Source organism: Prionailurus viverrinus, unplaced genomic scaffold, assembly GCF_022837055.1.
Source record: "Prionailurus viverrinus isolate Anna unplaced genomic scaffold, UM_Priviv_1.0 scaffold_50, whole genome shotgun sequence".
Lineage (NCBI taxonomy): Eukaryota > Metazoa > Chordata > Mammalia > Carnivora > Felidae > Prionailurus > Prionailurus viverrinus.
In genome coordinates, this window is record NW_025927613.1 from 1997744 (window position 1) to 2013077 (window position 15334).

General features: G+C 39.1%; 2 pseudogenes; both read right to left on the reverse strand.

The window, feature by feature from the left end:
• Positions 1-6511: 6511 nt before the first annotated feature.
• On the reverse strand, positions 6512-6977 carry LOC125159435 (glyceraldehyde-3-phosphate dehydrogenase-like; annotated as a pseudogene).
• A 5-nt stretch (positions 6978-6982) lies between these two features.
• On the reverse strand, positions 6983-7350 carry LOC125159444 (glyceraldehyde-3-phosphate dehydrogenase-like; annotated as a pseudogene).
• Between the last annotated feature and the right edge of the window lie 7984 nt (positions 7351-15334).

Below are 15334 nucleotides of genomic sequence, written 5' to 3' on the forward strand. Positions count from 1 at the left end.
ATTTACTCTGCTCCTATATGTATTTGGATTTGTATATAGATTTTCTATTCCAGTGCACTAATATCTACACTTGACCAGTACCACACATTTATACTTGTTTTCATATCTAATGGTTTAGTCTCCCCCTTATCACTCTCCTTTTCTAGAATTCTTCCCGAATATTCTTGCTTTTTACTTTTTCCATTTGCTCTTTAGAATCAGTTTGGCACTTTATAAAAAATCCTGCTAGTATTTTTATTTAGATCGCATTAAATTTATATCTTTTTTTAAGTTTATTTTTTTACTTTGAGGAGGGGAGGGGCAGAGAGAGAGAGGGTGGGTGAGAATCCCAAGCAGGCTCTGCACTGTCAGCGCAGGCTGATGCGATGCGGGGCTCGAACTCATGAACTGCGAGATCATGATCTGAGCGGAAGCCAAGAGTCAGACACTTAAACTACTGAGCCACCCAGGTGCCCCATATATATATCTTAACTAGGGAAAGTTGACCGCATCATACTACTGAATCTTCTCATCTAAGAAGGAGAGATGCCTTTATATTTTTCCTGTACTCTTTTGTGCCCTTAAAGATACTGTTCATTTCTTGCTAAACTTTTTTTCAAGTTTAGGATGTTTACCTGTTATTATTTTTTTTACAGTTTAAATGGGGTCTTTTCCAACATAATTTCTTGTTAGATGTATATTTGAAAGCTGTTGGTGGTTGTTGTTGTTATGTTGGTTTTTGTACTCAGATACCTTATCTTGAATTCTCTTTTTGTTTATATGTTTTTTGGTTGATTCTCTTCGATTTTTTTGAGTCAATAAGTGTATCATTCACAGAGGCAAATTTTACCCCTTTCTTTCTGATTTTTACATCTGATTTCTTCTTCATTTGTTCGCATTAGAAAAAACTTCCAAAATGATACCACAATTGATAGGTCCTGACCTAAAAACATTATTATTTTTATAGGTAAAATTCCTGGATGTACATAATTAATTTAACTAACCCCCCAAAATCAAAATTTATATTGTTTCCAGTGTTCGCAGTTACAAAAAAAAAAAAAAAAGACTGCAATTAATGATTGACATTTTAACAGAGAAAACTTTAATTGTGCAATTAAATCTGTCATTATATAATTTTTTAATTTTAGAGAGGGAGAGAGAGTGCAAGCAGGAGAGAGGAGGGTAGAGGGGGAGAGAGAGAGAGAGAGAGAGAGAATGACTCTTATGCAGGTTCCACGCTCAGTGTGGAGCCCAAGACAGGAATCCATCTCACGACCATGGATCATGACCTGAGCCCAAATCAAGAGTTGGAAGCTCACCCGACGGAGCCACCCAGACACCCCTGAACATTTTAAACTATACAAAAGGTGAGAGAGTAGTAGAGTGAAGCCTCATTTACACATCATCCATCTTGAACAAGTGTCAACATTTTCCAATCTTATGTCATCTATTCCTCTTCCATTTTTTAAAATTTAGTATTTTAAAGCAAATCCCAGATATCATTTCACTCATAATCATTATACGTCTCTGAGGAATCTTTTAAATATAATCACCATGCCATTGGCATGCCAAACAAATTTAACAAATTAGCCAAACGAAATCGTTTCCTAATATCATTTACTGTTCAGTCCATTTTAAAATTTTTCCCATTGTTTAAAGGTGTCTTTTTACTGTCTACTCAAATCAGTATCCAAACAGTTTTACACATTGCACTTGGCTGTTACTAAGTGTTCTGTATTCCATGACAGTCACACCCCTACCTGCACTCCCCCGAACACACATACTTTTTTTTTCTTCCTATAATTGATTTCATGGAGAAGCCAGATCATTTGGCCAGCAGAATGTGTCATACTCTAGATTTGGCTAATTGCTTGCTCTTTCTGAATCTAAGGTCCTAGCTCTCTTCACCACTGCAATACACCTTGTTTCTCACTATACGTCACAGATGTTGTGACGAGGAAATGAAAACTTGCAAGTGATAGCCCATTAAACTTTTAGTGACACAGATATTCTAGAAATCCTGGGCAGTTTCACTCTTTTTACAATATGTATCCTTTTGGCTGAATCTTCAGGCTCTTCTGCCCTTGAAAAGCCTTTATGAGTCATTGATAGGCTTCATAACACTTATAAGCTGAGTTTGTCCAAGGACTTCAAGAACCTACTTTTTCACTTCTGGGTGAAGTCTAAGCCTAAAGGCTTGGCTTCCTCAGACCCTCTATATATAGATTTGACAAGGTAAAGATGTTATGCTTTTGCAGATGACAAGATTGTATATATACAAAATTCTAAGGAATTAACTAAAAAACTATTAGAACTAATAAATGAGCTCAGCAAAACTGCAAGGTACAAGATCAATATATGGAAATTAATGTTGGGACACCTGGGTTGCTCAGTTGGTTAAGTATCTGTCTCTTGGTTTCAGCTCAGGTTGTGATCTCACAGTTTGAGTTCGAGCCCCGCATCAGGCTCCATGTTAACAGCACAAGCCTGCTTGGGATCCTCTCTTTCCTTCTCTCTCTCTCTGCCCCTCCCCCACTTGTTCTCTCCCTCTTTCTCTCTCAAAAATAATAGATAGATAGATAAATAGATAGATAGAAATTAAGGTTATTTCTATAGAGTAGCAATGAACAGACTGACAATGAAATCAGGAAAAAAATGCCATGGTGCCTGGGTAATTCGGTCGGTTGAGCATCTGACTCTTGATTTCTGCTCAGGGCCATGATCCCAGGGTCGTGGGATCGAGCCCTGTGTTGGGATCTGAACTGAGCATGGAACTTGTTTAAGATTCTCTCACTCTATGGGGCACTTGTGTGGCTCAGTCGGTTAGGTGACCGACTTTGACTCAGGTCATGATCTCGCAGCTTTTGAGTTCAAGCCCCACATCAGGCTCCCTGGTCTCAGCAAGGATCCTGCTTCGTTCCTCTGTCTCCCTCTCTCTCTCTGCCCCCCGCCCTGCTCACTCTCTCTCAAAATAAAATAAAAGATTCTCTCCCTCTCTCCCTCTGTCCCTTTTCCCCTGCTTGTGCACTCTCTCTCTAAAATAATAATTTTTAAAAATGTGGTTTATAATAGCATAAAAAAGAATAAAATACTTAGGAACAAATCTAACTAAAGTGCAATATTTATCCTCTGAAAACTACCAAACACTGGTGAAAGAAATTCAGAAAACCCAAATAAATGGAAAGACATCCCATGTTCATGGATTGGAAGGTAATATCATTAAGATGGCTGTATTCCCCAAATTGATCTATAGATTCAAAACAATTCCTATCAAATTCCAGGGCTGCTTCTTTGTAGAAATTAACAAGCTGACACTAAAATCATATGAACATTCAAGGGACCAAGAATAGCTAAGACAGTCTTGAAAAAGCAAAGTTGGAGGACTCACACTTGCCAGTTTCAAAAGTTACTGCAAACCAACAGGAATGAAGACAGTGTATTACTGGCATGAGGATATAGATCAATGGAATAGGATTAAAAACAGAAATAAGCTCATGTATGTTCAACTGAATTTCAACAGGGGTACCAAGATAAATCAATGGTGAAAGAATAGTCTTTTCAACAAATGGTGCCAGGGCAAGTGAATAACCTCATATAAAAGAATAAAGCTGAAATGCTACTTCACACCATATACAAAATTAATTCAAAATGGTTTAAAAATCCAAATGTAAGAGCTAAAACCATAAAACTCTTAGAAAATATATAGGGATAAATATTCTTGGCTTTTCTTAGACATGACACTACAAGTACAAGCAACAAAAGAAAAAAACAGATAAATGGATTTCATCAACACTAAGAACTGCATCAAAGTGTCACTCAAATGAGTGAAAGACAACCTAGAAAATGGGAGAAAATATTTGCAAATCATATATCTAATAAGCAATTTCTATCCAGAATATACAAAGAACACCTGCAACTCAACAACAAAACAACCCAGTGTAAAACTGGGCAAAGGACTAAACATTTCTCCAAAGAAAATATTCAGATGATTGTTAAATATATGAAAATATGCTCTTTACTGGTTATTAAGGAAGTGCAGATCAAAACCATAATGAGATGTCACTTCACACCCATCAGGATGGCTATTACAAAAAAGCAGAAAATATTAAGTGTGGCAAGGGTGTAGAGAAGTTGTAACTCTTGAAATATTGCTGCTGGGAATGTAAAATGGTGAAACTGCTGTGTAAACAGTTTGATAGTTCCTCAAAAAATTAAACATAGAATTACCATGTGATCTGGGGTGTGTGGGTGGCTCAGCTGCTTGAGCATCTGACTCTTGGTTTCAGCCCAGGTCTGATCTTATGGTTAATGAGTTCAAGCCCCACATTGGGCTCTGCACTGACAGTGTGAAACTTGCTTGAAATTCTCTCTCTCTGCCCCTGCCTGGCTCTCTCTCTCTCTCTCTCTCAAAAATAAACATTAAAAAAATTTACATAAAGGGAATCAAACAGTAGGAATTCTTTGTTGCTTGGATTCTTTTCATCAAAATTGTGTTTGCGAGATTCGTTTATTTTCTGAAGGCATAGTTCATTCTTGTAGTAGCACTAGAGTCTCTGGGAAAATATGCTGCTATTTTTGTATCCACTTTACTTTTGACAGGCAGTTTAGTACCTTCCAATTATAAATGTTTAAAAATGATGTTACTATTGGGGCAGTTAAGCATCTGACTTCGGCTCAGGTCATGATCTCATGAGTCAGGTCCGTGAGTTCAAACCCTGCATTGGGCTCTGTGCTGACAGCTCAGAGCCTGGAGCCTGCTTCAGATTCTGTGTCTCCCTCTCTCTGTTCCTCCCCTGCTCACACTCTGTCTCTCAAAACTGAATAAACATTAAAAAAATAAATAAAAATAAATAATAAAAATAAATTAAAAAGAACTGTTCATGCCTACATGAAAGACTACTTACCAATACCCCCTCCCTGGTGAAAAAACCCAGGGCTTTACCTGGTTATTGTGTTCAGCTCTAAGACCAGGATTTTTGGCTGATGTATACACATAGTCTTCTTCGTCAATTTGGAAATGGCCCCTTGAGGCCTGGCAACCTAAAACGTATCTGATATTTAATACAGCTTTAAGATAAAGAAGAAACAGGGTAACTATATGAAAAGCCTACCTCTGGAAAGGGGTGAATGTATGGAAAATAGCACACAGCTGTCATTTTTCTACAGCATCTATTATATCCTGATCGGCAGGAATATAGAAGAGTCTCCTTGTTGGTAAAGTGAGTTTCTTGGCCAGCCAACTGGGAACCTCTAGGTCTGTTCTCTGTAAAGATCTTCCTTATTGTCCACCATGACCTCTGGCTCTTCCTACTAGATGATCTTTCTGGTCCTTATTCTCCATGGCTATGCCAGAGGTGGGTATAGGGAAAATGCCCTTTTTGGAGACTACTCAACTTTAGCTGTGAGCCTAGAAAAGAAACAGACTGTTAGGTTTGGGGTTTCTTTGGAAATATAGTTCCCATAAAAGGTTCAATTCTTTCTGCTAGTTATCACAGCCAAAGAAAAGAAAAAAAAATTTTCCTAGTCACTATAGCCAAAGGGATGCAAAGCTTTGAGAGGCTAGTGTTGGAGCCTACACCTATTCCTGGAACTAGGGGTGAAGTTGCTTCTATCTCAAGCCCAGGAGTGTGTGTGTTTTGGGGGATGGTCCCCATTTTAAGATCCCCTTCTATTGCCATTAGAAGGGGAAATGGAAACTAAGTGACAAAAATAATTTACATTGTCAGACATTCTTTGGGTCAGGTGTTTTCAACTTTTCTTCACTATTGCAGAGAAGACAGATGTTCACATTTATGACATATTTCCATGATACATTCACAGCATAATGCCAGTCTCTGATAGCTATCTATAAAATTTCCCCCCTTCCTCTCCCAGAAGGCATATTGAAATGCACACATCAAAGTGATGTTATTATAGAGATAACCTGAATCTGCTCCAATTAATTCTTAGATATATCACTTGCAAATTTCAGTACTTTATTACTACTAACAAATTTATTGTGACTTACCTTGCAATTGATTGTTAACACACCAAGTGTATCACAGTCATTATATACTTGTGGGAAGGGTCTTATCTTTGGTACCCCAAGTACTCCTTAGTTATGTCTTAATTTATCTCTTGGTAAAACTAAACTTCCTCCTTAGAGCAAACATTGCCAAGTAATAGAAAGAAACACCCAGGATAAAGGGGCACGTCCACTGGGATCAAGTATTTCTAGTGAAAAATGCACCAGATAATCTATACAGAAAGTATTAGAAATAATGTGTATTTTTAATTTAGAACATTCCTATTTTCCCCAATTATTCCCCATATTCTCTTTTGAGGGGGGCTGGGTACAGTATACTTTATTGATGGTCCATGACAAGGCATGACTCTCCAAACCCCTCTCCTTCTTCAGGGGATCTGGGATGGAAATGGTGTGGAGATTGGGAGATTCTCAGTGTGTTGGGGGATGATTTGGGGCAAGAACTCCCCAACAGCTGAGGGCCTCTCACTTCATCCTGCTCTTGCTGAGGCTGGCAGCCGGGGGCTGTTACTCCTTGGAGGCCATATATACCATAAGGTCCACCACCCAGGTGCTGTAGCCAAATTCATTGTCATACCAGGAAATGAGGTTGACAAAGTGGTCAAAGTGGTCACTGAGAGCAACGCCAGCCCCAGCATCAAAGGTGGAAGAGTGAATGTCTCTGTTAAAGTCACAGGAGACAACTTGGTCCTCAGTGTAGCCCAGGATGCCCTTGAGGGGGCCCTCTGATACCTGCTTCACCACATTCTTGATGTCATCGTATATGGCATCTTTCTCCAGGTGGCAAGTCAGATCCATGACATTGGGGGTGAGGACATGGAAGGCTACGCCAGTGAGCTCATTCAGCTCGGGGCTGACCTTGCCCATAGCCTGGCGGCACCAGTAGAAGGATAATGTTCTGGGCAGCCCTTCGGCCATCACACCACAGCTTCCCAGAGAGGCCACCCATGGTCTTCTGGGTGGCAGAATGGTATGAACTGTGGCCATGAGCCCCTCCATGATGCCAAAATTGTCATGGAACACCTTGGCCAGTGGGGCCAAGCGGTTGGTGGTGCAAGAGGCATTGCTGACAATCTTGAGAGAGTTGTCATACTTCTCATGGTTCATGCCTATCACAAACACGGGGGCATCAGCTAAGGTACAGAGATGATGACCCTCTTGGCCTCACCCTTCAAGTGAGCCCAAGCCTTCTCCATGGTGATGAAGACCCCAGTGGACTCCACAACATACTCAGCACCAGCATCACTCCATTTGATGTTGTCAGGATCTCGGTCCTGGAAGATGGAGATGATGGGTTTTCCATTGACGACAAGTTTCCTATTCTCAGCCTTGAATGTGCCATTGAATCAGTCATGGGTGAACTTGATAGAAATAATAGAACTGCATTAGCTGTGGGTGGAATCATACTAGAGCATGTAGACCATGCAGTTGAGGTCAATGGAGAGGTCACTGATGTTGAAAGCAGCCCTGTTGACCAGGTGCCCATATAGCCAAATCCATTTACTCCGACCTTTATCATCGTGTCTTTGGGACACGGCTGGCACTGCGCCAGAAGATGTAGCTGTCTGTAGAATGGGGAGGAGTAGAGAGTCCTGTTTTCTTTCCTCAAAGTGTAAACTGGATAATTTTAGCACAAAGGTAATTAATTTTCTAGTCTCCTATATTCTATTCAGGGTATTCTTCATCTCATTTTTGTGTATTTCTTGGGCAGAAGGGTCAGTCATAAGTGAGCTATTTCAACTATGGAAATAACGTTATTTGTTACTAAACCCCGAGCACAAAGTTAATCACTTGGGTAAATTAACAGAGAATAAAACTAACATCATTATCATCCTAAAATTCAGAGCCTTTTTCTTTAAGACTAAACAAGAAGTTCCTCAGAGAAACGTGAAGCAGCTAACGTTGAGGGTACATAAGGCTAAGAGAGGGTGACTTTAAAACCTGGAGAAGCTTCCTTATTCTGCTTTCATTTCCCTTTTCCATATCATTCAGGCGATGTTTCTTCATCTGTGATGGAAAGGAAGCAGCATTCTACATAAGATTTAGTACTATAGCAGATTTCTTTGTTTTTAATCTCTCTATAGATCTTCTTCAACGTATGATGGGGTTACAACCACACAAACCCATCATAAATTGAAACTATTATAGTTGAAAATGCATTTGATACACCAAACCTACTAAACACCATAGCTTAGCCTTGTCTACCTTAAACACACTCAGAACACTTATATCAGCCTACAACTGGGTAACATCCTCTAACACACACAAAGCCTATTGTATAATAAAGTGTTGAATGTGACCTCATCTAATGTCTAATGTAATAAAGTGTTGAATAGCCGATGAATACTGTACTGAAAGCGAGAAATGGAATGGTTGTGTGGGTGCAGTTATAAGTGCCCTGGTGGTGTGTGTGGCTGATGCCCTGCTGCAGATGATGTGGAGTATCGTACCACACTTCACCAGCCTAAGGAAAGATCAAAATTCAAAATCTGAAGTAAGGTTTCTACTGAATGTATATCACTTTTGTACTGTCATAAAGTTGAAAAATTGTAAGTCGGGGATCTGTGGCAAAGTAAACTTGCAACTGCCAGGGTGGCCCATTTCAAAGAAACCTACCATACAAAAACCCAGTTTACAGCGTTAGAGTGTTGCAGGATGATTTTGCTTTTATAATTTTTTTTTAATTTTTTTAAACGTTTATTTTTGAGACAGAGAGAAACAGAGCATAAATGGGGGAGGGTCAGGAAGAGAAGGAGACACAGAATCTGAAACAGGCTCCAGGCTCTGAGCTGTCAGCACAGAGCCTGACACAGGGCTCAAACTCATGGACCGTGAGATCATGACCTGAGCCGAAGTCGGACGCTCAACCGACTGAGCCACGCAGGCGCCCCAGATTTTACTTTTATAAAATGGATTACGTGTACATGGGGTAGACCAGGTAATGACATGCTCCCTTAATGTATTTAAATACTATACATTTTTGTAGACTTATACATACCAGGAAAACAAATCTGTAGAGAAACTTGAGACTAAAAGCCTCAGGGGGGAGGGAAAAAAAAAAAAAAGAAAGAAAAAAGGCCTTAGAAACCACTGCCAAATGGGTTATGAATCAGAAGTGAAGATAAAACATGTAGAAAATTATAATTAGGAAAATCAATCCAACAAATATTCCTTAGTTATGGCCTACATATGTGTTAAGGCACAGAACAATACAAAGATGAGTAAGATAGGATTCTGTATTCTCAAGTTAGCTGGTGAGATAAAACTATCTTATATGGGGTGCCTGGGTGGCTCAGTCGGTTAAGCATCTGACTTGGGCTCAGGTCATGATCTCAGGGTCCGTGAGTTTGAGCCCCGTGTCTGGCTCTGAACTGATAGCTCAGAGCTGGGAGCCTGCTTCGGATTCTGTGTCTCCCTCTTTCTCTGCCCCTCCCCTGCTCTCTCTCACTCTCTCTCTCTCTCTCTCTCCTCTCAAAAAATAAACAAACATTAAAGAAATAAAATGAAAACAATCTTATGTAATAAAATATGGAATAAGTTCAAACTCTGGGGTATAATTTGCAAGTGTCATAAAAGTATGTAGAAAAGATGAGTGGGCTAGAGAAGGCTCCATGGAAAGGCAGTGCTTGCAGTAGGTCTTACAAGACAAGAGAAGTCAAGACAAGACAACACGAATGACCACACAATGTGGGAGGCCCACAAGACCAGCCTGACCAGAGCAGAGGTTGAGTGTTAAAAATCTGTTCTAAACTGAGTAAAATGCTCAAGTATGGGCCAGATTATGAGGAAACGCAGCACACCACAGAAAGCATTGGATTGGCAAAAAATGGCATGACAAAAATGTGTCTTAGAATGTACCAGGTAGACTAGATTGAAGGCTGTTGAAATAATTTACATCACGTCAGTAAATACTTACTGAGTACCTACTACATCATTGCCTTACATACTGTGGAGGACACAAAAATGAATACGATGTACACAACTCCTGCGCTCAAGAAGCTAATCTGTATGGCAAAGACATAAATAATTGTAATACTAAGTAGAAAATTAAAAGGATGGGGGCGCCTGGGTGGCTCAGTCGGTTGAACGTCCGACTTCAGCTCAGATCATGATCTCACGGTTCTCATGGGTTCGAGCCCCGCATCGGGCTCTGTACTGACAGCTCAGAGCTGGAGCCTGCTTCTGATTTTGTGTCTCCCTCTCTCTCTCTCTCTCTGCCCCTCCGCTGCTCGTGCTCTGTCTCTGTCTCTCAGAAATAAATAAATGTAAAAAGAAAATTAAAAGGGTGATTTTTCTGTTCTCAGCATCTATGAGATTCTCAAAGAGTCTCGAGGCACTGTAGAGATTTAAAAAAAAAAAGATATCAATTTGGGGATAAAGAAAGGGGCTTTTTTTTTTTGCTTAAAAATTTTTTTAAATGTTTTTATTTATTTTTGAGACAGAGAGAGACAGAGCATGAGCAGGGGAGGGGCAGAGAGAGAGGGAGACACAGAATCCAAAGCAGGCTCCAGGCTCCGAGCTGTTAGCACAGAGCCTGACACAAGGCTTGAACTCATGGACTATGAGATCATGACCTGAGCTGAAGTCTGATGCTTAACCGACTGAGCCACCCAGGTGCCCCTCCCCCTGCTTTATTTTATTTTATTTTATTTTATTTTTTGCTTTTAAAGGGGTGTATTCTTAAATGGGCCCTGAAGGAACAACAAGATTTCAAGAGGCAGAAGTGAAGAGAAGGAAATTCCAGACAGTAGGAGGCAAAAATAATACTGTTGGGAAAAACACTACTATGCTAACTGGGTTCAGTCCCAGGTCAGGAACCAGTTCTGTCCTCTTGAACAAGTTTTATAACCTCTCAGAACTTCAATTTCTCCCCTGTAAAATGAGGATGACAATTGTATCTAATTCATTGTGTTGTAAAGATTGAATAATAAAACATGGAGTGCTCGCTTCAGCAACACATATACTGAATAATAATGTACGAAGAGCATAGCACATCCATCGACATATAATTGGCACCCAACAAATGTCAGCTGGGCTGTTATAGTCAGAAAGTTAGCGTGAACTGCAGAGGGTGGTAAGCACAGATGTTCTGGAAACATTAAGAAAACTAGTTGTTTTAAGTATGAGGTTCATGTGTGAGGATAGATGTCTTAGTTCGTTCAGGTTTCTATAACAAAATACCTAAACTGGGTACTTTATAAACAACAGAATTTATTTATCACAGTTTTAGAAGCTGGGGAGACCAGCCCACTGCAATATAGAATCCTCAATCCAGGCAGCGAGGGGCAGTAAAAAGAGTGTGGACTTTGAGTCCCAGATCTACCAGTCACTTCCACAGTAATCTTGGACAAGTCTCGCTTAAGTCCCAGTTAGGCCATGTCCAGGAATGAAGGCAGAAAATACCTATCTTTTGCCCAATGACTACATCCATGCTCTGTACTGAGTGTAGGTTTATAGACTCAGTCAGGCAGAGAAATAATGACAAAAAAAAAAAAAAAAAAAGACCCTTCTAAAAACAGTTGTCTACATTTTTTTCATTTTGTTGAAAGAAATTTGTTTTTATGTATATTTCCTCACTAAGGAAGTTATACCAGGAGGTATAAATACATATAAAGGCACCAAGGCTAAAAGCAAAAAATTAGATATGATATCAGATGTATAAAAAAGGACAGAGAAAAAGACAATCTGAGGTAATTGAGAGTCCCCAAATAGCTTTCTTCTGGAGTTTCTTCTGTTCCTGGGAACAATACCTTTCCAATCTACCTGCTGAGTCTCATCGCTTGTTTCTCCAAATTACACTCTCTGTGGATGTCATCATTGGGTTCATCTATCTGGGTGCTACAATTTATTTTAAAATAATAGGGATGCCTGGCTGGCTCAGTTTATAGAGCTTGTGACTCTTGATCTTAGGGTCTTGAGTTCAAACCCCACATTGGGTGTAAAGCTTACTTTAAAAAAATTATAGGGGCGCCTGGGTGGCTCAGTTGGTTGAGTGTCCGACTTTGGCTCAGGTCATGATCTTACGGTTTGTGAGTTCGGGCCCCCCATCAGGCTCTGTGCTGCCAGCTCAGAGACTGGAGCCTGCTTCGGATTCTGTGTCTCTGTCTTTCTCTGCCCCTCCCCCACTCATTCTCTTCTCTCTCTCTCTCAAAAGTAAAGAAACATTAAAAAACTTTTTTTTTTTTAATTATAAGAAGCTCACAAAATCTCTGTAAAGGCCAGAAAGGCTTGGAGATTATGTCCCCCCTCTAAAATCCCAAACCACACAGAGAATGCTGCTCATCCTATAATGCTACTGAACAGACACAATGCTTGACATGAACACTCATGCAGGTGACACTGGGGACCAGATGTACGGGTACGGTGCAGCCACTGTGGAACATCTCCTCGGAAGGCAGATTCTACAAGGCCTGGTTCATCCCATTCCCATCCTGAAACGATGTCTTACACGAGTGTGTCTGATTGGCAAAGACTAGGTCACTTTTCTGTGCCTTAACCGCAGTGAAGGCTTGGAGACAGAATTTTGGCTTCTAATTTGGAGAAGCAAAATTTATAATGAGAGAAATTCTCCAAACCTAATGAGATTGTTCAAAAGATGGCCATAAAAATAAATGAGGACTATATATACTACTGTGGAGTGTTTTTCAGGATTAATTGCTTAAGTATAGTTTCCAAAAATATGAGAATATGACTTGTACAAATATAAAAAGAACATGGGTCAATATTTTATTCAACTCATCAGCTGGTAAGGGATCAGAAAGATATTAAAACTGGTTCAAGTAAGAACTGAAGTGACGGCTATTTACATTCTCTATTCAGTAGAATCTACTAGAGAAAATTCATTTGCATTTTTATGTACAAGAATCATCTCCATAGATATTCATTTTTTATAACCTACCTTTCTCTACAGAGTTATAAAATAGCCTGGTCGATATAAAGTTCATCAAAGTTGTACACCCTCGTAGAATCAGATCAGCCTGCCTCCCTGCCTCAGCATCTACTAGCCAATGCCCAGACTCCACTGAAAGTATGCCAAATAAGCTCTTTTGCCTATTTCTAAGTATTGAAAAAATTTCTTAACACAAGTGGAAACAAGCAAGGTGGAGAAAGAAGTAATACTAATACATTTGCATATTTTCTTATTTTTTAAAATGGGAAGACAAACCATAAATTGTTTAAATGGGTACCTATTATCAAAGGAGGAAGGGAATAATATCGAGAGGACAGATCTACAAGCTAGACTTCTTTGAATATACTTCATTTTGCTAATTTGGCTTTGCATCCCTATAAATGTTTTACATAATTATAAAACAAAATTGCATAAATTCTAAAAAGTGTCTCTAAAAATTAGAAGTAATATGAGGGGTGCCTGGGTGGCTTAGTTGGTTCAGTGTCTGACTCTTGATTTCAGCTTGGGTCATGATCCCAGGGTTGTAGGATTGAGCCCCATTTGGGATTCTCTCTCTCTCTCTCTCTCTCTCTCCCTCTGCCCCTCTCCCCTGCTCACACACACACACACACACACACCCTCTCAAATTAAAAAAAAAAAAAAAAAAAGGAAGAAGAAGAAGTGAAATGAAACAAATGAACAAATGGTTATACAGGTGGTGGGATAACCATACAGGAAACTATTCCAGGTGACTTACATCCTTAGCAGAATATGGCTGAAGAGGGTGGGGGTGGGGAATCTGTCTCCCGCCCCTCGAAAATCCCAAAATTATTCTCAGTAATAATCTTATTGGTGGTAGACTTGATATTATTATTATGGAATATTAGGGGATAAACTGAGTACTTATGTTGATGTTTTAGAGAACTGAAATTTTCAGCATGTTTGAAAGAGGTACAGATGAAAGATTGGTGAAGTTAAGGTAAAAACTCCATAGCCTTCAATTTGGGTCTGAAGTATCAGTGTGAGCTTGGGATTTATTTAATCTATTTATATAATAATTATATAGAATATATATAATAATTTTATATAGAATATATTATAAAATTATATATAAATCAAATCCCCTAGCTCTGTCTATGGAAAGGCTTAGAAACAATGGTCAATCTGGTATCAGTGACACTCCTACTGCTTAGATTTTGGTATGTAAACATCATTTCCACTAAAAAGAACCAGATCTCCTTGGAGAAATGGCTGATTCCAGGTCTGAGGTAGGAATTGTTCAAAATAAGCCTACAACAGTTCATCATACTAGAAAGAAAAGAACTTATTAAAGAGTACTAATGTCATGCCAGATACAGAGACTCGAGAACTTAGGAGCCAATTTGAATAAGTTCCCACTGACCAAAGATGGGACAATATGGATATTAATGAGAACAAAACTGTAATGGGTCAAAACACATAAAATATGGTTAAATCCATGAATTCGTAATGATACAAAAATAGCTCAATGTTTTGTAACGTAGGGACCTTATTTGGATCTCAATTCAAACAAGTTATTTTTTAAAATGTATGAGACAGGAGAATGTGAATGCTGACATCGGTGGTTTTAAGAAATTTTTGTTAATTTCTTTCAGACCTGATAATGGTCTTGTAGTTAGATTTGTTTAAGAATATTTTATCTTTTAGAGACACACACTGGAATATTTATAAAGGGAATAGTATGATGTCTGAGATTTACTTCAAAATAATCTGGGTAGTGTGAGTGTAAATAACACAAGATTGGTCATGTATTGATAACTTGAAGCAGGATAATGGTTTCATGGTGGCTCATTTCACTATTATCTCTACTTTTATATATGTTTAAAATATGAAAAAAAATTATTTTAAAGTTAAATGACCATAAACCTGAAAATGTCTACTACAGAAGATTCAACATTATAACATTGAGTCTCCCCAAATTTATAAACATATATACCTGTAATTATATATACAGCAATTCAATATAAATATAAATATAGCAATTCAAATAAAAACTCTGACAGAATTTTTCAGAAAACTGATTCATTTGGAAAATTTACATGGAATAGATAACATGCACAAAATACTAAGTCAAGTTTGAAAAAGAAAAACATAAGAGTGGTGGTGTGATGGTCCTATCAGACATGAAGAGATATACGGAGCTGTTTTAATCCCCAAAACTCTGTGGTATTGAAGGAGGAATAGAAAAAAAGAACAGATCGGTGAGCTCAGAAACTGATCTTTGTAGGGGCACCTGGGTGGCTCAGTTGGTTAAGCATCTGACTTCAGCTCAGATCATGATCTCACAGTTTGTGAGTTCATGCCCTGTGTCGGGCTTTATGCTGACAGCTCGGAGCCTGGAGCCTGCTTCAGATTCTGTGTCTCCCTCTTTCTCTGCCCCTCTCCTACTCATGCTCTGTCTC